Genomic DNA, 24,300 nt, shown 5'->3' with positions numbered 1-24,300 from the left:
TGCATAAGATGCAAGGTTTACTTTTAGAGAGAAGAGAGCTTCGTATGGAGAGAAACATTGATGGTGCCTTCTGAAGACTCTTCTAGAGTGAGAGGTTGGTTTCTTGTAGAGAAGCGATTCCCATAAAGATTTTGGATATTTCCCTTTTTAGTTAGAGAGAAAGTCAGTTTCTTGTTGCTTTTATGTCTCTATCTGGTGTTGTCAGTGATGGTTGCTAGAAGTAAAGAAAAGCAAGGGATAGTGGTTTAAAAGGGTTTGTTCGACTGGGTTTTGTCGAGTGTTAGAGAAGTAACTCTATGTCCCAAAATCTTTAATATAACTTTCATTGATATAAATGGATTTCAGTTTGCCGTACCCTTGGATGTAACCCTTTTGAGGTGAACCACATCAATCTTTGTATTATGTATTACATTTTTATTGCTTGTTGCTTGTTTTTGTCAGTTTTTTTTTTCTCCTACTTTATTTGCCAAAAATTAACCCATTGGGTTTAGAGCTTTCGCGTACAACAAGTGATATTAGAGGCTTATTTGGGACTTTCGGTATGGCATTAAAGATTTCGGATGCAAGATTCGAGGTGGAGAAATTTGACGGCAAGCAATATTTTTCAACAAGAACGATTAACGAATTTATTTGGCCAAAGAAAAAGAATTTATAAAGCTATCCAATGGATATTGACATGGTGACAAGGTAATTTTGATATCAAGGAGGAGATTGTTGGATTTGGTGCAATCCAAAATCACCTACATAATGAAATCCCATATTATGTGGGATTGAGATGATATTGATAAGTTTCCTAAAGAAAATAGAAATCCAAAATGATTTGAACTCTTGGATAGATATATCTCTTGGTTTCTGATATATATGTGATATATATATGAAGTTTCCTATTTAGTGTGGATTCCTAGTCTTATATATATGTGATGAAAGGGTAGAGAATTTGTGTGCCCTATTTGGGTCACCATATGGGAAAGGTGGTTTCTTCTAGAGAGAGAAGGAGGCAGAGTTTCCTATACTTAAGATGCAAAGTTTCATCTTAGAGAGAAAAGAACTTCATATGGAGAGAACATTGATGGTGCCTACTGAAGACTCCTACAGAGTGAGAGATTGGTTTCTTGTATAAAAACGGTTCTTGTAAAGACTTTGGATGTTTCCCCTTTTAGTTAGAGAGAAAGTCAATCTCTCGTTGCTCTCGCGTCTCTATTTTGGGTGTTGTCGGTAATGGTTTCCAAAAGTAAAGAGCATGGAGAGTGGTTTAAAAAGGTTGCTTGACTAAATTTTGTCGATTGTTAGAGAGGTAACTCTAAGTTCCAAAATATTTGATGTAACTTTCACTGGTATAATGGATTTCAGTTTACCGTGCCCATGTATAAAGCCCTTTTGGGGTCAATCGTATAAATCTTTGAGTTCTCTCTTACTTTTTTGTTACTTATTGCTTGTTCTTGTCGGTTTATTTTTTCCCTACTTTATTTGCCAAAAATCAACCCGTTGGGTTTAGAGCTTCCGCACACAACTGAAATTCCTCGCCCCTCTCTTGTGGATGAAAACCGATCCCAAAGGGCTTGAAGAATATGATCTTTTACCCCTTCAAGGTTTAAAGAGACTCCATCAAATGTTCTTCTGTTGTGCTCCAACCAAATTTACCCACTGATAATACTGCTATAAATTTTCCAAATCAGAACTCTTTTTAGAAGCAGTCAATCAAAATTGAGATGGTGAACCAATTCCAATTAAAGTCTCAGGAATCATAAGCAAAAGACCCTACTTATTGAAGTCCCAAAGCCAAATACTGACAGTAATAGAACAATGCAAAAAGAGGTGGTTGTCATATTCCTCATCATTTTTGCATAATCAACAAATATTTGGTAAGATTTTGCCCCTCACACGAATTATCAATCGCGAGGCATTTACCTTGCAAGGCCACCCAAGAAATTCTTGAATTTTCAAAGGGATCGGCCACTTCCAAACAAAACCAATGGTAAAGTTAGGCATTCTCACCCGATCATCAAAGAGAAATTTGTAAGCAGGCTTCACGGAAAATAAACCATTATTCTCACTTTCCCAAACCGCCTCATCTAATCCTGAAGGAGAGAGATATACATCTTACAGAAAGAATAACCAGTTCTATGTGGCTCTTATTCATTCGGAATAAGGGTATTAATGTGTCAGCCTTTGTTTTGAATTTTATGTAGATTCATGGTTGCATTTGTGGCCTACACAATGCAAGCAAAAAGCACTAAATAAGTAAAACTTTTCCAATGGTTGTTCATGTTGGATATATGGGGAAGCCATATTTTTAAGAAACTAAATATTGTGTTTTTGGAAACCTTATCTATGAGAAAACTACTTATATTCTTAGTATTTGTGGATACCTTATTTCTATGGGATGTGCATCCTTATTGATTTGGATAGCACGTGACCCATAGGAGATAGAATTTCTTCAGTCCTAGAATAAAGGGAATAGATAGGTGAGCCTCACGTGGGTTTTCCTTTGGGTTCTTCTTTATAAGTTGCATCTTGTAGAGAGAGACAATTATGCATGAAAATAGGGATGTAAAAATAGATACAACAATTTGTTTTCTTTAGACTTTGGATAAGTGTTTTAGAGAGAGAGACCATACTTTAGGCTTGAGAGAGAGCTTGTGGTCCCTTGTATTCTCCATGCTTGTATGGTATTTTTTTGGTTAGTAGAAGAGAATTTTGCTACCTTGTGGATGTAGACACTTTGGCAAACCATATAAATCTTTGTATCTCTCTTTTTTTAATTTCCAGTATTAGTTTTCTCCCTTAATTTTTTCAAGACTTGGTTTTTATCCTCTACAATTGGTATCAGAACCTTAAGGTGTAAGATCATTGCTGGGCACAACGTTTGTAGAGGATTGTAAGTATTTAAAGATAGCTGGAAAAAATTCAACCAGATATAAAATTCCAAAATTTGACTGTTTGGATTTCTCAACCTTTAAAAGGAGGAGAAAATCAACTTGAAAAGATGGATGACGAGAATTTTTATGTGAAAGATGAATGGGCTAGGGCAGATATTTTCTTACTGCCCACTTTACTTAATGTCTCATGAGAAACTACTATGAAAGATTTATGGGACAAGCTGAAAAATATTTATGAAGGTAAATATTTTTCCAGTAAAAATTTTCTTCATCGAAAGTTTGATAATCTCGAGATGAGTGATAGTGCATTTTTGTAGGGACACCTAAATGAGTTTAATCACTTGATTATCAAGTTGATGTCACTGGATGTAGACATTGATGAAGGAGATAATATAGCTATTTTACTTTGTTCTATGCTGGAATCATGGGATGGATTAATTATGAATATCCGTAGTGCGAAATCTCTTGAATTTGATTCCATTGTTTCAACACTTCTGACAAAGGAGTCTAGGTCAAAATCTAGTTAGGATTCTTTTGGGAATGTATTTGTAGCACGGGAAAAATCAACAGAGAGAACTACAGGAAGAGATCAGAGGGCGTAAAAAAGTGAATTGTTGGAGCTATGAAAAATTAGGCCATATGAAGTAAGATTGTAAGCTACAAAAAGAGAACCAAGAAGCCTTTAAATTTGGTTCTAATGAAAAACCTAGTTCAAGTGAATTTCAAGAAAATTTAGTAGAAGAAATTGAGTTTTTTTACGATGAAAAGTTTTGTCTGTGGATAGGGAGGAAGTTTTGTAGTATTGGCTACTTGATTCAGGTGCATCCTTGCACATGACTCCACATAGGGATTGGAACTATAGGTACCAACTATGTGATTAAGTAGTGTTTATGTGGGAAATAATGATGCATATAAAATAGTGGGAGTTGGAGATGTGAGAGTTAAGATATTCAATGGAGTTATATGCACCATCCCGGGTGTTAGACATGTTCCAAGTCTTAGAAAAAGTCTCATCATTGGAAATATTTGATGAGCAAGGTTTCAAATTTATTAGTAAAAATAAATATCTAAAAATTTCAAAAGGAGCACTAGTGGTTGCAAAAGGAGAGTTAGCTGGTAATTTGTATAGACTTGTTAGGGAACCATTTTTGGGAGAGGTCGATATTGCAGAGATGGACTCCATTATATCATGACATGCACGTTTAGGTCGCATGAGCGAGCATGGACTCAAGGTACGTCTCGATAAAGACCTCCTCACTAGTATAAGATCTTTTTATTAAGATTTTATTTAGCCATGCTTATTTGAGAAGTAAAACAAATTCCATTTTGTTTTATTTATCGCTAAAAATAAGAATTTTTTGGAATTGATTCATTTAGATACATAGGAATCACCTGTTGTTTCTATGGGGGTGCTGCATATTTGTCACTTGAAAAAGAAATTTATATGACCAAAACTGAGGGCTTTATTGAAGAAAGTAAGGATAATTTGGTTTGTAGGCTCAAGAAATCCTTGTATGGGTTGAAACAGGCACCGAGATGTTGGTACACATGATTTGACTCTTTCATATGGAAATTGAATTTTTGTAGATGTGAAGTTCGTGGATAGCGTAATGGAAGCTTCATTATTTTGTTATTATATGATGATGACATAATTGTTGTGGGACCAAACAAAGAGAATATTGCAACATTTAAAATCATAGTTAGCTAGCGAATTTGAGATGAAAGATTTGGAAACCGTTAATTTAAGTTTCGAAAAGGTCCAAATCCCCAAAAATTTGATTATTCTTGGGCATATTTTAGTGACCCCTCCAGGTTTTATTCAATTCTATAACCGTTATAGGGGTATGTGATGGGCATCTTCAAATGACCTACTCTGTGGATTTTTGGGCCGCCGGCTGGTCCAAATTATGTCGCCGTCGGTGGAATGGTCCTTCTAGGCATGTTTTGATGATCTTCCGAGGTTCATTCTATTCTGAGATGCGTACTTTAAATGATGCGTACTTTAAATGACAGGGAGTCTGGCTTCAATTTGCTTGTCACTCTCTTGATAGGTTGGTGATCAGGATTCTTTAGCTTGTGGGCCACTAAGTTCTTGATGTCCTTGTCTATGTCCCTGTGCAATGCATGAGGGTGGGGTATGGCTGATCTTATCTTTCAAGGGCTTTTTGCCATGTTGGGGCTGATGTATCCATGGCCTTTGTTTTGCTAACATATTTTGAGTTGTCACTTCTGAATGATCCAAAATGAACCCAAACATTCAGCAAATAATTTTATAAGCGATATTGGTGTAGAAGCTTTAAAGTTCCTCAATAATGAAAGCGTTCGAAATTGAATTTTGTTTTCACAGGATAAGGGAGAGAACGGAAGAGTCGGAAACTTCAGAATCTTACCCTAAAATAAGTAATTGGTGTCAGTTTGGAATCAATACAAAAACATGTTCCACAATACAAAGATAAGTTTGTGCATGTAATAGCACCTACCAATGGTTAGAAATGTATAAACTTCCCCCCCATCCAGCAGTCCAGTTTTGATCAAGTGCCATTTACCGTTTGATCTAGATATGATGCTTCACAATATTTCATTTTTAATGTTTTTTTTTAAAATTATATGAATATAAAATTTGGTATGTGCTATCATCTTAATGGGGGGCACCTGAAACAAATGTTAATTTTTTTTTTTTGATATAATCAAATGATTAATATACCCCTCATTTTATTTTATTGAGAATATTGTTTTTATATTTTTTACATGGGTGAGTTTAACAGAGGAGTGGACAACTACAATTTAGTATAAAAAAGTTTCGTAAAAAAAGATTTAAAATAAAATAATGTAAAGGCATGACATTGTGATGAGGCCATCTCGGCCCTCCATTCGATAGGGGAAGTATATATAGAAAGGTTCCCTTTACGTTAAATAGTAACTTTTGACCAAGTAGTACATTTGTCAACAAGTTGATTGTGTTTCAAACAGGCCCTAAAATGTAGCTGCAAGCGCCCCAACCACTAAGCCAAAATAGTTTGATTGGAACCTTAAGACACTAAATTGTAGGTGCAAGCGCCGTGGCCAAACCCTTCTACCCTAACCTGGACCAATTCCTAATCGTTGCAACTCATTGCATTAAGATTTCCTACTAAGCCAAAATAGTTTGATTGGAACCTTAGACACTAAATTGTAGGTGCAAGCGCCGTGGCCAAACCCTTCTACCCTAACCTGGACCAATTCCTAATCGTTGCAACTCATTGCATTAAGATTTCCTACAGCCTCCGAACAGTCCCTAGACTGGCAAACTTCAATACGGATACAAAGGAAGGTGTTGTTTCTTTCATGGTTCCAATTTAACGGGCTTTGAACACGGCAATGATACACCCACCCAGCTGTTGTTGAAAGTGCTACAATTTAAGCAATAAAAATAGTACACAAACTAGTGTTATCAACGACCAGCCAGCAAACAAGTGACGGATTTTGATCCGGTCCCACCACTATTCAAATTGTTTGGAATAGATTTAAAAAAAAGGAAAGGAAAATAGATATAATAGTTCATAAATATAAAATAAGCACTAAACAAATGTTTTTCAAATATATTTAGCTAGTTGAACTGGTTAAAAACAATTGGTCCGACTGATCAAACTAGTGAAATATTGGTTTTGACCAATGTTGTTAGGACTGGACCAGTGACCGAATTGGTGAATGCACCAGTTCAATTGGACTGCCAAACCAAACCGATTCACTAGTCGAACTGGTCTAAGAAGTTAAATAATTAATAAAAATTAATAAAATAAGATAAAATTAGAGAAAATAAAATATTACAACAATAAATATTATTAAACACAAAAATTAAAATAGTAAATACTATTTAACAAATATTAAAATAGTAAATACTATTTAAACCAATGTTTAAAAAATTAATGACCCAATTCTAGATCGGGTGTAAACAATATTATCTACCACCATTATACGTAAATGTGACCCCCTTGTATCAAGGGTTACAAAGGTATACAATCCCTTCTTTCGATACATCCTACTCATGCAATCGCATTTAAGTACATGGGCTACAAACATTTTATAATAGTGAATTTGCTTTTAAAGTATGAGATAATTTAATGCATGCCCTATGCAGTGCACACCCTCTTCCCTCTTCTTAAACGCTTTTATAGAGTACATGGCATCTTATAGTGTACGCCAATGGTTTAAAAAACGGATCGGTGACCCGGATCGGGCTTCCAAAAAACCGATCCGGATCGGCGAATCGGCGATCCAGATCGAGAATCGGATGAATCGGTCAGAATAAAGCTTAAAAAAAATTCGAAAAAATTATTAAAATTCATTATAAATATTGTTTTTTAGGAATTCAATAAAAAATGAGGGTACTCCATTAAGAATTTTCATGTTTTTGAATGAATATGCGAATATTGATATGTTCTTTCCCTGCATGAACCGCCATTCAGCATTTAATTTACAGTATTTCGTGCTCATCCCTACACTGTTGCTGTTGGGACTCGATATGTGAATAATATGACTGGGATAGGGTGGCCTCAGAATCATCATCTCTCTCATTTTCTTTTTGAATAATATGGATTAAAAAAACAAAATAACCAATTTTCAAAAAAATCGATCATGGATTAAAAAAAAAATCACAAATTTTCAAAAAATTCTATCATGGATTACAAAAAAAAATTCGATCATGGCTTAAAAAAAAAAAATCACAAATTTTTTAAAAATTCAATCATGGATTACATAAAATTCGATCATGGATTACATAAAATTCAATCATGGATTACATAAAATTCGATCATGGATTACATAAAATTCGATCATGGATTACAAAAAAAAACAAACAAAAAAAAACAAACAAAAAAAAACAAAAAATTCAATCGTGGATTACAAATAAAGGAAAAAACAGTTCGATCATGGATTACAAAAAATTCAATCATGGATTACAAAAAACTCTATCATGGGTTACAAAAAAAGCAAAAAACAAAAAATTCAATCATGGATTACAAAAAAAAAAACAAACATTTCGATCATGGATTACAAAAAAAAAACAAACATTTCGATCATGTATTACAAAACATTCGATCATGGATTACAAAAAATTCTATCATGGGTTACAAAAAAAAAAAAAAAAACAAAAAAATCGATCATGGATTACAAGAAAAGAAAACAAACATTTCGATCATGGATTACAAAAAATTCTATTATGGGTTACAAAAAACCAAAAAATTCGATCATGGATTACAAAAAAACAAAAACAATTCGATCATGGATTACAAAAAAATCGATCAAGTATTACAAAAAAATCTATCATGGATTACAAAATAAAAAAAAAAAAAAATAAAAAAAAATAAAAATAAAAATAAAATTCCGTACGGACTCGCCGATTCACTGTTCGGACTCGCCGATTCCGTACAGTGAATCGGCGATTCACTGTACAGAATCGTCCGGTTCTCTCTAAAACCGAACAATTTTCAAATTTTTAGGCGATCCGATCCCCTTTTCACGATTTCCGAGTCGAACCGGGTCCGGTTCGACTCAGCATTTTTTAAAACGCTGGTGTACGCTTTTATAGAGTACATGGCATCTTATAGTGTACGCTTTTATAGAGTACATGGCATCTTATATTGTACATTGAAAATTGATGTGCATGCGAACGTCATTAAAGTAAATTAAATGGTTTCTCTCTCTCATATATACAATGATGTATAAAGTAAATGCTTTATAAAATATATCTCTTTATCTTATACAAGGATATCTATAAAATGAAATGGTTTATAAATTTTTTAAGATTAATTAATATATATATATATACAAACATAAAATACATATAATTAAGCTTTAATTACATATAATTATAAAAATAAAAGTTCATATAATAATTTACAAAAATTAACATAATTATATAAAATTGTTGTTTATTTATATTAATAATGTTAATAACTTAATATAATTATTTTTAACTCATGTCAATCTAATTATTTTTATATACATTAAAATTATTTTTAAATTATATGAAAGTGTTTTTTAATATTTTTAAATTATTTTGATGTAATATTATAATTAATAATTATACAAATATCTAGACAGGAAAAAACGTCTCAATATTCGCCTATTTTTACAAAGTAAAAAAAATGCATAATGCAACACTCCTAATTTATTTTAAAAACTAAAAAAACACTATTTTTAAAGATTTATAGTAATTTTTTGAAAACTTATTGGTACAAAAATAGTCGATTCTATGATCCGATCTACCAATTCTCTCCGACACGGGTATGGGTGAGACAGATTCGAGTCATTCGATCTGCTTTTATAAACCTTGATTTAAACAATAAAGAGTCTCTCTCTATAATTTCCGCGCTGTTTGCTTTATTTGCATCGTATTTTGGCATTTTATCATTGATATCGATATAGAGTTACAGACACAGAGAGAGCACTATCTCATGCCCTCGGAATTTAGATCGCTGCATCATCCATATCTTACCCTTACCTCTTCAAGTATATAATTATTGGAGGCACACGTTGGTTTCTGCAACTCTATTTTTTAGGGTTTTGAAATTTGAATTTGGGCGTTTTGACCTTAGTAATGGATTTGAAGGGGATTGAAAAGTACGAGAATGAACATTTTGTAGGAGTAGGGATGTCATGTCTGCTCTTGCAATTGACTGATAAGACGTTTCGACCTTCCATGATCTGACGATTCATGTTAAGTTTGATGATCACAATAGATAACAAATATATTAAGCTCCAAATATGGGATACGGATGAATGAGTGTTGAATTGGTGTTGCAATCTCGCCGGAGAATGAGTTTGAGAGTTGAGACTGGAGAATGAGCAAGAAAGATGGAAAAAAAACACAATAAATGTAAACATCCTCTTTTTCTCTCCATTAATTTGTCGTTTTATACAAACCATAAAGTTTTGAGTTTACCATTTTTCCCTAATATCTTTTTAATATGTCACAGAAAAAAACGACCTTTTGTTTTCATAAAAACAAAAAAGACGGGGCAGAAAATGTCCCCAATATGAACCGGCCAGATCAACTCTGAACTGGTGAACTAGGTGGTGCAGTAATTGAACCGATTGGTTCCTCGATGGTTGAAGCACATCCCTAGTCCAATGGCTAAATCGGACCGGGATAGGCATCCGTTTGACGTTTCACAGTTCGAACCTGGTGGTCCGATCCGGTTCTAACATCACCAGTTTTAATTGGTTGTCTACCGAATCCAGCTCTTACCTTGGACCACCAAAGCGTCAGTTAGAGGCCTGACCGTCGGATGATTCGGTTTGGTATTCGTAACTATCATACAAATCATATAGGATAAACATTTTCCAAGAATATCTGTCACAATACCACCACAAAAAAAAAGAAAAAAAAAAGAAAAAACATACGGACATTTTTTTAGGGAGTCAATTACTAAATGAGATATCATTTGCTTGAAATTACGAGCACCTCCCATGGCACAGAGTTTTTTTTTTCTATAAGTCATCCCCACAATGCAAATATCGGACATAGAGACTTTGCTCAAGTGAATTCCTATTCACTGTTCGATGCTTCTCATACCGGATAGTTTTCTAAACTAGAGCACCCAAAATATAACTCCACGACACAGCGAGAGAGGCCTGTGTAGCACATACCATTAATGATTAGAGGTGAGAGAAATGGGTAGCACTCTTTGGAACAGAAAACCAGTAAACAGCAAAATCAAATCAAGCGAAGTACACACTATTATGGGGGAGAGAAGCATTAGAAGAAAGAGGAGGAGGAGAACAAAAGACATGGAATCAAAATATGAATATGGGATTTATTTATTTTATCATTTTCTGTTATAGGCAAGGGAATGTGTGGTTGAGGTGAGATTCAGTGATTGGTATTGCTAAAGGAATGAAGCGCAGTTTAGAGAGAGAAAAATTGATTTGATAGATTGGGAGCCCACGACGCAAAAGCTAGAATCATAGAGAGAGACCCATTTTTCAGATTGGGAGGCAACGCGCAAGAGCTAGAAGAATTCAGCGTTATTGTGATGGAGAGAAACTGCACTGACGTCTTGTGAAGATCAGGGAAAAACAAGAAGATGGCTGTTTCTGCGATGCCACCAAATTTCAAAACCATTAGAGAAGAAGATCAGATCTCCATGCCGCCACAGAGGCTGCCTGAAGCTATTCAGCCGCTGCCACCACAACCAGATGGCTCAGCTCCTCTCCAGATCTAACCAAGAGAACCTAGACCCCAACTCTTCAAACCCATTTCTCAATTTTGAAGCACCGTGGTCCAAGACCATGAACCCTAGATCAAACCCTCTGAACCCAACGCCTTTGCCCTATTCAGACGACATGGCGGCGCCACATCTGGAGCCATGGCTCAAACCAGGGGTTTTAGACGACAAGGTGGCTCTTCTCAATCTGAGGCGGCTCCGACCTTTCTGTTAAAGCCCTTTCCCCCCAAAACCATTGCCTCCATAATTTCGGACAAATTACACTCCATTTAGTAATTGACCCAACCCCATGTGTCCGTCCATAATTTGCTCAACAAAAAAACAAGTGTATATCACTACAACCCCACGCCTTAAACCAACATGACTTAATCTTAAAGGTGCAAGCAAATGGACTAAAGGGCTCTTACATAAGACGCTAATATCATGACTTGCATAAATAGTATTTCTTCCTAGTCTTAAAAGTAACAGCCGCAAGCCTCAATCTTGATACTTGGAGAGGATGTGAGGCTACTACATCTGAATTGAAATGAAGATTAACTGCGTACCAAAAAAACTCGTCTAGTAGTAATGAAAGATGCCAAGGACGAAACGTGATACATGATCAGCCAAGTGGAACTCAGCTTTATTGATAGCGTTAAGACATTGCTCATAGAAGCACACACTTAAAAACTTCCAGCAACACACAGCCACTGACCGATGAAAAGTGCGCTACAGTTGAGATTGGGATTGAGTCCTTCGAAAAGAGGTTGGGTTATGTTGAATTGATGAGAGACCGCAAAGCACGTGTGGCCTTGAATCACTCCATAAACAGAAAAGCAGTCCGGTGTCTTTGTAGCTAGGGTCTGAAATCCTGTGACAAGTTTTTGAAATCCAAAGAGACGTTAGTTTCAAATAAGTTTTAAGTAGGTTTTCAATAGTGAATTGGACTGTTTGAGATCTACATTGCTGTAATCTCTCTCTCAGCCAAAGACGAACCAAGATAAATGGGGGATATGTATTTATTGTATAGTCTCCAAAAAAATATATGTTACATGTTTACCTTTAAAGGATCTGGCATTTACCATCGAGACGATAAGAAGAAGAGTGAGAATGAAAATTGTATGCGAAAGCACTGCACCATTTGTGACTGCCTTTTTCATTCTTACTTCATTCTACCAACACATCAACTATTCTCTCTGAGTTCTCTTCTCTAAATCACTGCTTTTTATAGTAGACAATGGTTCTTGCTTCACATAAGCCTATATGCCGGCCTCACCAATGTTGAGTTAAAAACACTCATTTGATGCCAAATGCAAATTATTTAATTAGAATTAACACCAAGCAATCTGTCATTGACGGATGAATCGACACAAAATCTATTGTATGTCTCCATTCACATGAGGCATTGTATGATCCTTTATGATCGGTTCCTATCCTATCAAAGTTTTGTCTTACCATCAAAGGGTCATTATCATTATGTTCCAGATCATATACTCAAGGACGGCTTTAGCCTGGCTTCAAAATTAAAATAATTAGCCTCACTAAGTTTTGAAGCAAGTATTAATATAAATTCCAGCTTCGCACTTTTAATTTATTTTATATAATTATTTATTATTTCAGTGTAAATTTTGTTTTTTTACATTTAATTTTATTTGTTAAGTTTCAATTATTTTTTGATTTCTTTTTACATATGTTAGAATTTTCAGAACACTGTAGAGAACTCAATTAAATTGATTAATCAAGAATATACAAGACTTGTTCACAATGAAAATATGACAGATCTTCCGACGAAGATCTCTTAGACTTTGACACCTTAAACTTATGAAAAAGATGTGGTAGAGAAAATGAGACAAATCGAATTCAGATCTGAGGCCAGATCTGCCCGAAAACGAGCAGATCTACTATCAGATCTGTGGTAGAGCCAGCATGATCCAAGACACTAAAAAAAACGATTGTAAAGCAAACTAATCAAAGTAAGATCAAAATAAAATGAAAACAGTAAAAAGAAGAAGAAAGCAAAGGGAATAAACAATACCAAACTGGACCGATTGGCCTGGGATTTCCGAGCCTTCAAGGGCTCGCCCGTATCAGAACCGGCGTCCTCTTTGCCTCTCTGTTCGAATGTTGATCGGCAGATCTGTGTTTGAAGAAGGGTTGTTGTGCCTTAGGGACGGTTTAGAACTAGGGTTGTTGTGCCCCAGATTTAAGGTTTTTTGGCTTAAGGTTAGGGTTTATGAAGCAAGTCTATCCTTTAGAGCTTCAATTCTCTTCTTGTCGTGCCTCAAATGGCCACGAAAAGGGACTATAAAGGGGTTAAGAATATGTTGGAAAGGATATACTCCCGTACCCAACACATCCCTATCCAAAAATTTTAGTTTTTGGGGGTACAGATTTGCGTGTCGCCCAAAAATATGGGTAAAATTGTAACAAAAAAGGTAAGGAATAAAAAACTTAGGGAAAAACTTCAACTTAGAACAAAAAATTCTGGGTGACACCAATGGTGTCGCCCGGGCGACATTGGCAGTGTGGCCCAAGTTTGGGCCACACCACTCGTGTCGCTCAACCCAAATCAAATGTTCTCCAAATTGAATTATGTTTTTCTTTTCAGGTGTGTGCCTCAGCCTCTTATGAAGCTCTCAGAGAAAATTTGGATCAAAAGGGATTTTTTTTACTATTTTTAATGATTTTTTTGGTAAAATAGGGTGTTTGCAGGATTCCAGGTCAAAACAAGGTTTCTGCAGGGTTTTGGGTAGGTAGATTGGTTCTGGGTTACAGGGTAGGCTGTGTGAGCTATGAATTTGGGTTTATTAGGATAATGTGGTCCTAAGGGTTCAGAAAACCATAGAATTTGTTAGATTTAAAATGGGATGTCTACAAGACTCCGTATAAATATACGGCTAGTAACAATTAAAGATAAATACCAATGGTTATGGATAAATACCACCTAATCTTATCTAGAGATATGTATCCATACAGATACATATCCATACTGGTATGTATCAGTATGATACATATCCTAATCTTATCAAGAGATATGTATCCATACACATGCATATCCATACTGATATGTATTAGTACATATCCATATCCATATGTTAACACCCTCCCTCAAACTCAATATGCTATCACACAAAGCATTTGGAGTTTGAGCAATAAGTTGCATAAACGAACAAGTTGGATCTTCAGGTTCATGGGGTAATCGATAGAAGCAATGGTCTCCATTCTCAGATTACTTGAACAATAAGCACATATTGCTTTAACAACAAGTACAGAAAAGCAGCAGACCTCAGGAACAGATGGCCTTAGGAACATCCATGATCGAGTAACGAAAGACTTGATCAACAACAGACAAATAGGCCTTCGAAAAATCCAGGATCGAGTAAAGAAAAACTTGATCAATAGACATGATCGAATAACGAAAAACACGATCATCAAACATGATCGAGTAACGAAAAACACGATCATCAAACAAGATGGAGTAACATAAAACTCCATCATCCAATAGGGTTGAGTAACGAAATACTCAATCATTAAACATGATCAAGTAACAGAAACTTGATCATCAACCAGGATCGAGAAATTTGATCATCAAACATGAGGCACTTGGAAGAGCCAACAGAAGTCAGTAGTGGATTAATAAAAATAGTTGGACTTTAGATTTAGAGTTGAGATAGTAAGATCCAAAGCCGATCAAAGAGTCGAAACACGACTCAGCAGAGAGACAGATAAGAGGGAGCACACCAACAATGGTTTACCTTTTATAAAATAGTAAAGAACCTAGAGGTGCACTTGCTCAAGGTGCACTTTTTGCACGTGTAGAATGAAAGATATGATTCCCAACAAAAGAAGGAATTTACCCAAATAAAGAGGGCTTCCATCTATCAAATGAAGGTAGGCTTTTTGGAATAATAAGAAACTTAGAGGTGCACTTTTTGCAGAACAAAAGTACCCAACAGAGTACAAAGTAGGGAGAGAGAGGATGACCAAACGTAAGAAAAAGGATTTCAAAAGTTGCAGGATGCTTAAAGGGCACCGATTGCCATCCATTCTTGCCTCGGCTCGCGCCTTGGATCCTCTGATTCGTTGTCCGTGACTTGAACATGTTGCAAATAAGGGCTCATCTTTTACATAAAACCAGAAGGTGAAAAGGGCAATTTGGCCACTAGCTTCCCCTCAAAGAGATAATTCAATAGTCCAAAAACAATGACAAGAACCAAAAGCCCTAACCCCACCAAACTTAAATTTACAGAGAGAAAGGTCTCTACCCGATACAAATTGCTTAGCCGCACTCATGAGATGAGGTCATAGATCTTGTTGATGACAGCGAACTGCTTGAGAACGAGTGACCCAAGCTCGAACTTCTTGAAGCAGCATTGTTTCAGCTGCTTTGGCAAAAGAATTTCCATAGACAAACACGATTTTGCGCCACAGGGATTTGGTGTGTTCAACGCAGTAGGTCTCAGCAAATTGGGAAGAAAGTGACAAATTGCACTTTCTCTCTCTAGGAGATGATTTCTTGATGCAAACTGTGAAGCAAATGGGAAGCAAAGGAGTATGGGCATGTGAAGAAAATTGACCGGTGAATGACAATACAGTTAAAGTTTTGTTGAAGGATCGAAACAAAACTATGATATGAGCTCGCACCTGATGGAAACCTCACGGCAACATCAGATCTGAGCTCGCACCTCAGATCTGAGGTTGAGGAGCCTATGGCTCTGATACCATGTTAGATTTTTCGGAATACTGCAGAAAACTATATTAAATTGATTAATCAAGAATATACAAGGCTCTGTATAAATATACAGCCAGTAACAATTAAAGATAAATACCAATGGTTATGGATAGACTCCACCTAATCTTATCAAGAGATATGTATCCATACAGATGCATATTCATACTGATATGTATCAGTATTATACATATCGTAACCTTATCAAGAGATATGTATCTATACAGATGCATATAAATACTGATATGTATCATTACATATCCATATCCATACGTTAATAACATAGACATCTATTCTGTTGACAAAAGAGTGTTTGACTAAAATTCCTATTTTGGTATGCATTCGTTTTTTACTTATCAGATGCCATTATTAATAATATATTTTCTAATGAGAAATGGTCGTATAGAACCCTCACACGCGCCGATAGCCTGAGACCCCAATCTGCAAGCGTTGGATCTCAATGAGCTGTCGAGTTAATACCAATGTTACCTAGTGATCCTATCAACCGGTAATGCACAAAATAAAAAACCGCTTAAGTTCTAATTCTATCATCTCTCTTTCTCTCTCTCTCACTCTCACTCTCTCTCTATGCATCATATGAAGCCGCTGCATTTCTTGATTTCTTCGAGCATGGTCTGAAACCAATACTTATCTCTCTCTTTCTCTATATCTCTCTCTTTCTCTATATCTCTCTATCCAAGTACTCTTTGTGAGTGCCTAAAAATCAATCTCCTTCCATCTGGAAGTCTCTCTTCCTAGAGTGACAAAAAGTTTTACATCATTAGATTAATGAGATGCCCTTCTCTCTATGATCGGTGAGTACCTGGAAATCTCTCTCTCTCTCTCTCTCTCTCTTTGATTGCCTAAAAATTAGTATATGATTCTCCCTCTTATTTTATATTAAATCTTTCGCTCTCTCTCTTGACAACACTATTTTGACCTCTCGGGATGTCACGACCCCACCCCTGGCCCCTACCGTACTCATCGGAGAGTGACAGAGTGTGGGACCGTGATCCCAAGGTGGAGAATATCGCTCAGGTCGGAGCGAACTCAATGCCTTATGAAGTCGAAAATCAGAGCATACCGCGAAGCAGAAACAAAAACAATTATTCTAAAACACACTTAAACATAAAACAGAGTAATTTCATTCAAGACTTAATCACACTGTACGCAATGTCTTTGTAAAGTTTGGGGCAACTACGGCCCAATATTACATATGGTTCCATACAACAAAAAAATACAAGCTATGGCCCACTGCCAAACTGACGTACAATGATAGGGACTTCTCACAAAGGATGTGGCTTCCACCCTCGGCCACGAACCTTGCTGCTCCTAGTTCGAGATCTACTGCTATCAATCTACAAGGATTGGAATTTATAAAATGAGTTATGAAAGCCCAGTAAGAAGACCTAGATGCTATGCACTAGTATTGAATCTATCCATGTATCATGAATACTTCTTTCAGTTATAAGCAATTACAGTGTAAATGTCATTTAAATCAGCAATCTCATCCATGCATCTATCACAGGCGTCATATCAAAATATCGTAACTATCATTCAGTCAATAAGATCATTATCATTCACATTCACAATTCTAGCATTAACCACTCACTCCTTAGTTCACCTACTCTCAAAGTAGAAGCCTTATTCATCAGGACAAGCCAATCCCATTGTCTAGGACTTCTATCATCACTCAGGAGGGAAAGTAATGACAAGTGGGTGTCCCACTTCGTAATGCCCTCATACTCACACACAATCCCCAACGCGCTTTTGGGGCTTTTGATAGGCACTTGCCTTGCAAGGCATGGTTCACTATTCTCTTTTCACATCACACAAAATTTCGGGGGGTGAAACCCTCCCATCACACTTTCAACCCAACTCCCCTCCTATCATAGGGAGTTAGAGAACACTGCTGGTATCACTTCTCTTATCAGATCACATCATACTACCACGGGCAACCCGTGCGTAGCGTCACTTATAACACTTTATCATTATCGAAGAACAATATGGTCCTGCTCGAAGAACATGCTGATCGATCACATATCACTAGGCACTTATCACTACGCACTGTCACATAACACTATGGCACTTGACATGTAATATTCATCACATGAAACCTATCATATAGAACTTACAACCTAATTTAGACACATTTAGACGTAGTTTGGTCACTAAGCAATTTACTACAAAAACAAGCACAGTTCTGGAAATTCTTTTGGTTGGTAACAGTGAAATATCATTTTTAATAGAGGCATAACTTTCAATCTAGGGAGTATTTCGAGATAATTTCAACATGAAACATTGAGCATAGACATGGATTTTTCAAATGGAAGTGGTTTGAGAGAAATTGGGCCCCCTTTAGTTAGTCTAAACTCATGGCAACAACGGTAAACGTTATGCAGTTCAGTGAAAATTGTCAACAGTGATATGCTCGTAAAATGTGAACCATAGCTCCCCATTTATAAAGTATTTGGCTAAGATTTAAGCATGAACATTATGGTAGATTCATATATGGTTCAAATGGGGGTGATTTGAAGATATTTGGACACTCATTGACTGGTCAAAATCTTGATGTAAAGTGAGTGATAGTTGCTGGAATTTCCTGCAAGTTATTAATAGTGACATATCCCAACATTTTGGGGCATAATTCATAACCCATTAGAAATTTCAAGATAGTATAAAAAATCAAAGTTGTAGTCGACAAGCATATATTTCATTCAAAACCAACTGAAGTCCATTTGGACACCATTTAGCCACTGAATAGTTTAATGCAATAACATTCAAAGTTCCTGGAATTTCCATTCCCAAGTTTTGGCATGCTTCAAAGGACATGTAATATCTCCTAAACCAAAATAAACTTGATGCAAGACATTGTTCATTTTAAACTAGTCTTACAAGTGAGCTTTTCCACAAATTTTCACAACTAACAAAATTTTCAACAATACTCAATCAATCATGGCATTTAGAGTTACAAATATGGAATTTCAAGGTCATTCTAACCCAATCACACTCAAGACCTTCATTCTATAATTTTAGCTACTTTCATTGCTTAAAATTGATTACTACAAAATCAAGTGATGCATAGATACTAAACCCACTTACATGGTATGTACTGGTGCCTCCAAAACTCTTCTTTTACAGTCCACCCAAGCTTCTTCAATGAGTTCTAATGGAGTGACTGTGGGTAAGGGGCTTAGGGTTTGGCTCTAGAGAGAGAGAAAGACAGTGAGTAGAAGGGGAGAGGGGCTTAAATACTCCTCGAGTAGGTAGATAACACTGTGGCTGATCATGTACGGTACTGTAGTGCGTGACGCTGACACATACGTCACTGATAAGTGCGGTGTTGACATGCACATCGGCGGTACAACTCATTCTCACCGCTGCGTGCACTCTCATTGTCGCACACACTCGCTGCCCTGTGCACTCTCTAACTGCCGTGTGCACTTTCATTTTCGTGCGCACACTCACTGCTGCAAGCTCTCTCACTACCACGCGCACTCGCTGCCACATCACTTCCTCATTACGCACACACTCCCATGCCGCTCGTACTCTCACTGCCACACGCACTCTCACTGCCGCGTACTCTCTCTACCGTGTGCGCTCTCTCTACCGTGTGCACTCTCTCACTGCCGCGCGCACTCGCTGTTGCGTGCACTCTCTTTAATAGGCCGGGAAAATCTTGGTCCTTACATATCCCCCCCTTAAAAAGGGATTTTGTCCTCAAAATCGTCAGTTAATCAATTCGATGGGGGTATCTATTATGGATATCATCTTCTCATTCCCATGTTGATTCTTCTCTTGAATGATACTACCATATCACACGGACGAGAGGGATTTCTTTATTTCGCAATTCTTGTATGCTCTTGTCCAATATCTCAATTGGTTGGTCGACATAAGTCATATCCTCCCTGATCGGTATCGGTTCATACCTCAATATATGGGACAGGTCTGGCTGATATTTTCTCAATAGTGATATATGAAAAACATTATGAATGTTAGCCAACTTGGGTGGTAGGGCCCGTCGGTATGCCATACTTCCAAATTTTTACAAAATTTCAAATGGTCCAATATATCGTGGACTCAACTTTTCTTTCTTACAAAATCTCATAATGCCCTTGCTTGACGATACTTTCAAGAAGACCTGATCACCCACTTCGAATTTGAGGTCCCTTCTACGATTATTGGCGTAACTCTTCTACTGACTTTGAGCTGTACTTAGTCGTTCCCAAATTAAATAAATTTTTTATGATGTTAATTGAACAATCTCTAGCCCTAACATCTTTCTTTAACCGACTTCATCTCAACATACTGGCGATCGGTATTTCCTCCCGTACAAGGCTTCAAAAGGTGCCATCTAGATACTGGCATGAAAACTATTATTATATGCAAACTCTACCAGAGATAAGTAATCATCTCAGCTTCCTTTAAAATGTGTAATACAGGCCCTGAGCATATCTTCTAGGGTCTGGATGGTCCTTTCTGACTACCCATTAGTCAAGGCGTGAAAAGCAGTACTAAAGGTGAGTTTTGTCCCCAAGGCTGATTGCTGACTATTCCAAAACCTCGAGCTGAACCTAGTGTCCCTGTCAGACACAATACTCACAGGTATCCCATGCAACCTTACAATTTCTTTGATGTACAGTCGAGCTAGTTTATCCAGGGTATAGGTTGTGTGGACCGGTAAGAAATGAGCAGCTTTAGTTAATCGATCTACAATGACCCAAATACTATCATGCCCCATATTCAAACTAGGAAATCCAGAAACAAAATCCATCTTGATGTGTTCCCATTTCCATTCTGGTATGGGCAATGGTTGTAACAGTCCAACATGTTTCTAATGTTCCTCCTTCACTTGCTGACATGTCAAGCACCTAGCGACAACAGTGCCACTTCCCTCTTCATGTTATTCCACCAGAAAACCTTCTTTAGGTCCTAATACATTTTTGTATTCCTTGAGTGTACTGTGTAATGGGAGTGGTCTTCTTCTAGAATAGCCCATTTTATATTTCCATCATTTGGAACACATATTCGACCCTTAAATCTTAGCAACTCGTCGCTGCCCACCGTGAAGTCCTCTTTTCTTTCAAGTTTCATTTCTTCAAGGATTTTCATAAGCTGAGGGTCGTCTTTTTGTATTGATAGGATCTGTTGAAAGAGTTGGGGCTCCACCCTTATACATGAAATCATCCCCACCCCATCACTAAGGGGTAGAGTCGGTTGCCATTCTACTGCATCTTCTAAAACTTTCATTTCTCGAACCATCATATGAGCCACTGATTCTATGAGTTTCCTACTCAAAGCATCTGCTATGACATTCGTCTTACCCAGGTGGTAATTGATGAAACAGTCATAATCATTTAACAAATCCATCCATCTTCTTTGTCTCATGTTTAACTCTTTCTGAGAAAACAAATACTAGAGGCTTTTATTGTCCGTAAACACTTTAAATTGGGTACCATACAGATAATGCCTCAAAATCTTTAGGGCGAAAACTACAGCTGCAAGCTCCAAATCGTGAGTTGGATAATTGTGTTCATATGGCTTCAATTTGGAGGCGTAGGCTATGACCTTTCCCCTTTGCATCAACACACATCTATGCCCTTTATGAGAGGCATCTGTGTAAACCACGAAGTCTTCATTCCCATCAGGCAAGGTCAAAATTGGGGCCATAGTTAGTCTCTTCTACATTTCTTGAAATATTTTCTCACATGCATTTGACCACACAAACTTTACTTCCTTCTAGGTCAAGCGAGTCAAGGGAAGGGCTATATTGGAGAAACCTTCCACAAAACGTTTATAATAGCCTGTCAGTTCCAAGAAGTTGCAGACTTCTGATACATTTGTTGGTCTTTCCCACTTAAGTACAACCTCAATCTTACAAGGGTCAACTGTGAACCTATCTTTAGAAACAATGTTCCCTAGGAAAGTCACACTCAGAAGCCAAAACTTACTCTTATTCAACTTAGCGTACAACTTTTTCAACTTCAGGGTCTGAAGGACCATCATCAGGTGCTGCTCATGCTCCTCTAGATTCCTTGAATATATCAAAATATCATCAATGAAGACAATGACAAAATCATCCAGAAAGGGTCGAACACTATATTCATTAGATCCATGAAAGCAGCAGGGGCATTAGTCAAATCGAACGACATTCACCATTCAATACTTTCAATCTTTTGTTAATATTACACTCGGATTAGATGGCTAGCAGGAGCCATAATGTTCCTATTCTTTAGATCCAATTCGAAGATCAAGAGTGATTCATTTATATATGTCCGAGTAACCAAGCACATTATAAGTTTGAATCAATAAGGATAAAATCTCGTACAATATGATACTTATCAAAGTCTATTGGATATCTCTTACATTTAATCTCATTACTCGTCCCATGGCAAATAACTAATTGTATTAAGTCATATGCATATTGCCCATCCATAGATAGTCACTATCAGTGTGACTAACCCACATAATGAGGTGCCCTTATCATCACAAGATCATATCAGAATCCACACATAAATATACAGCTCTACACAAGGCCTCATATGCTAACAAATAATATTTTCAAGTGACTCATGCATGTTTTACTAAGAGAGGTCCTATTAGTCTTTAAGATACCGATAGAAGCCATCTAGTGGATCATTCATGTGAAAGTGAAGGATTATGATCACCCTAACATGAAGTGTATGTATAGACAAGTGAGGATTCTTTACTTTAATGTCACACAATCATTCATTGTCTATCAAAGAGATACCTAGCAACTTTCACTAGTGGCATTACTCTAAGAGACTCAAGACTTCTCAATGTGGCACCAAATGAAAACAATGATATTTTATAATGAAGGAAGAAAATGGCTCATGAATTTATAAAACGATCAATTTCAAATAAGAGGCTAAACACTCCATTCAGTTTTCTACAAGTCATTCTTATGCAATGTCTCTTCCAAGTTTGTTATAAACGAAATTGATTTGAGTTATGAATTTTTCATAATCAATGCCAAGTTCTCTCTTTGAGGATGATATTTATTACTTGACCTACCAAAGATGCTCCCACTGAAACCAACAAGGATATCTTTGAAAATAATATTGAATTTATGTCTCGGAAAAGCGGTTTACTTTTAAGAAAAACTTTAAAGGTTTCATAAAGAAATTCATTCAAAAGTAGGTGACTATGAGACATTCAAAAATATTATGACATACGGTTATGTGGTCTCACCATACTACTAAAAGAGTCTCTTTAAGGCTGATCTTCCATAATGGAAGGAACATGGAGTTTAGCATAATCATAATTCTTTGATGGAATGCCAACACAAAGTATTAAAACACAAAATTGGGTGAAGACCCATTTTATGGTTTTTAATATTTTATTGTATTAAAACATTTGAAGTCTTAAGATCCTTGTTTAGGATAAAATCCCTTCCAATACTCTTTTCCTTATATATTACAATCCATATTAAGATACATTTTGGTATGGTTGATCTCCATTTTCAAAACAATGAAAATATGAATCTTCCAAGGAAATAGTTATCTCATATGAAAAATCCCTTTTTCATGATAGTGGAGCCTTGAGTGCCATGTGACAATCGTCATATGCCTTTCCTACTATACTCACTTATTTGTATGGTAATCAAGCTGAGATATAAGAATTCACATAATGAGAATAACATTCATCACATTATCTCATCATTTAGGGACACTCAAAATAATGAAGCATGTATCTTGATGCAACATAAGGACTAGTTAACGCCAATGACATATTCATAATATAACTCATGAGTTCTCATGTCATAAAGTAGTTTACAAATAATAAACATTCCACGCATCTCATAATGTTCTTAAGCAATCAATAGAACAATTTGTATACATGCCGTATAACTCGAAATAACATATCCATTGGATTAGTATTTTGAATCAGAGATTATAGATTTAGAATCAAATTACTTAAGCATATCCCATGTGTCTTAAGCTCATATAAGAGTGGACACAAGCATTTTTCTCAATAGGAAGCATTGGCCTAATTCAAATTCACAGCTAATGTGAGTAGCTCAAGTTTTCAAATCATAATAATCTCATAATACACCAAGACACTCTACCTACAATTACTCCCAAGATATCATAAGATCAAAATGGTTGCTCTCAAAAAAATGAATTCTCAATATATTAGAATTATTCTCATATGTAGAAAGAAGTCTTACCATATTGTCTTAAAGGGACATAGTCATAATCATACAATATCTGAAGCAAGTATTAATATAAATTCTAGCTTCGTAATTTTAATTTATTTTATATAATTATTTATTATTTCATATGTAAATTTTGTATTTTTACATTTAATTTTATTTGTTAAGGTTCAATTATTTATTTCTTTCTAACATGGACAGCTATTTTTGTTGACAAAAGAGTGTTTGACTAAAATTCCTATTTTGGTATGCATTCGTTTTTTACTTATGGGATACCTCTCGGGACTTGCCCGGTTAGGCCGGTTGAACCGCTTCTGGCCCAATGTTTGG

At 36.3% G+C, this 24,300-nt stretch overlaps 1 long non-coding RNA gene across 1 annotated transcript; it reads right to left on the bottom strand.

Moving 5' to 3' along the window:
• Positions 1-10,239: 10,239 nt before the first annotated feature.
• Positions 10,240-12,302, bottom strand: LOC148783263 (uncharacterized). Its single transcript, XR_016050387.1, has 2 exons — positions 12,126-12,302; positions 10,240-11,936 (listed from the first exon to the last, which is right to left on the bottom strand). It is a non-coding gene; the product is annotated as an uncharacterized LOC148783263 (long non-coding RNA).
• Between the last annotated feature and the right edge of the window lie 11,998 nt (positions 12,303-24,300).

Source organism: Amborella trichopoda, chromosome 2, assembly GCF_054954075.1.
Source record: "Amborella trichopoda isolate Santa Cruz 75 chromosome 2, AtrichopodaSantaCruz75HAP2 v2.0, whole genome shotgun sequence".
In the NCBI taxonomy this organism is placed as follows: Eukaryota; Viridiplantae; Streptophyta; class Magnoliopsida; order Amborellales; family Amborellaceae; genus Amborella; species Amborella trichopoda.
Note: the sequence above shows the minus strand (reverse complement) of the source record. Positions and strands in the feature narration are given on the sequence as shown.